The 1,817-nt window shown below is 41.4% G+C and overlaps 1 pseudogene; it reads left to right on the forward strand.

Moving 5' to 3' along the window:
* The window catches only part of LOC101310603, a 3,094-nt pseudogene extending 1,704 nt beyond the window's left edge, over positions 1 to 1,390 (forward strand).
* Positions 1,391 to 1,817: the final 427 nt, after the last annotated feature.

Here is a 1,817-nt window from a genome sequence, read left to right on the forward strand (position 1 = left end):
TGGAACACTTCAACCTTCTTATTATGAACATAGAGCTCCATATGCCATTGGATGGATCAAGAAAGGCCCAGAAGTTCGCATCACCGAAACATGTAAAAGTGCCAAATTTCAAATTGGGAAATTCTATCAAGATGAAGTTGAATGTGACGTGGTAGACATGGACGCCAGCCACGTACTTCTAGGCAGACCATTGCAGCATGATGTCAACACTATCCACAATGGAAGAGAAAACACAGTATCGTTCATATGGGAAAAACACCATATTACTTTGAAGCCTAAGACCAAGCCTACAAATCTGGTTTCACCAAAAGAATCTAACTTTCTTATTGTTGCTGAACCTGGTGAAAAGGTGGAAGAACTTGTGGAGGATGCAGAAGCTATTTATCCTTTGGTGGTTAGGGAAGTAATGGTGGCTGAGGACAACAAAGAGGAGAAGAAAATTCCAAAAGAAGTCCAGCAGTTACTGTAGGATTTTGAAGAATTATTGGCTGATGATCTTCCAAATGAACTACCTCCTATGCGAGATATCCAACACCAAATCGATCTTGTCCCTGGAGCTAGTTTACCTAACCTCCCTCATTATCGGATGAGCCCTAAGGAGAACGAGATACTTAAAGAGAAAATTGAAGAGTTGCTACGAAAAGGACACATTCGAGAAAGCATGAGCCCTTGTGCAGTGCCTGTTTTGTTAGTACCAAAGAAGGATGGGAGCTAGAGGATGTGTGTGGACAGCCGTGCAATCAACAAGATCACAATAAAATATCGATTTCCGATTCCTCGACTTGAAGATATGTTGGATGTCCTAGGTGGCTCAGTAGTATTCTCTAAAATTGATCTGAGAAGTGGATATAATCAAATTCGAATCAAACCAGGAGATGAATGGAAGACGGCATTCAAAAGCAAAGATGGGCTCTACGAATGGTTAGTCATGCCGTTTGGATTATCTAATGCACCTAGTACTTTCATGAGAGTGATGAATCAAGTCCTGAAGCCTTATATTGGAACGTGTGTGGTAGTATACTTTGACGACATACTAATCTACAGCAAGAGCAAGGAAGAACACTTGCAACATCTGTGTAAAATTCTTGAAGTTCTCCAAGAAAATAAGTTGTACGTGAACTTGAAGAAGTGCAGTTTCATGACCAAGAAGCTTATGTTTTTGGGTTATGTGGTTAGCTCAGAAGGTATACATGTTGACCAAGACAAGGTGAAAGCAATTCAGGAATGGCCTACACCTAAACCAGTTGGTGACGTACGAAGTTTTCATGGATTGGCAACCTTCTATCGCCGCTTTGTGCCAAATTTCAGTGCTATCACTGCACCAATAACCGAATGTCTGAAGAAAGGCAGATTTCAATGGGGTGAAGAACATGAAAAGAGTTTGCCATGATTAAGTACAAGTTAAGCACAACACCGGTACTAGCTCTGCCTGATTTTGACAAGATTTTTGAGGTAGAAACTGATGCTTGTGGGGTAGGAATAGGGGCTGTCTTATCTCAAGAAAGGAAGCCAGTGGCGTATTTTAGTGAGAAGCTTAATGAAGCTAGGCAAAAGTGGAGTACATACGACCAAGAGTTCTATGCAGTTGTTCGGGCCTTGAAACAGTGGGAACATTATCTTGTGCAGAGGGAATTTATGCTATACACCGACCATCAAGCCTTGAAATACATCAACAGTCAAAGAAGTGTGAACAAAATGCATATCCGGTGGGTTACTTTCCTACAAAAGTTCCCTTTTGTCGATCAAGCACAAGTCTGGAACACTTAACCGTGTTGCAGATGCGTTAAGTCGAAGAAGCCAACTATTGGTGACACTTT

The sequence above is a fragment of the Fragaria vesca genome, linkage group LG4 (genome assembly GCF_000184155.1).
Source record: "Fragaria vesca subsp. vesca linkage group LG4, FraVesHawaii_1.0, whole genome shotgun sequence".
Lineage (NCBI taxonomy): Eukaryota > Viridiplantae > Streptophyta > Magnoliopsida > Rosales > Rosaceae > Fragaria > Fragaria vesca.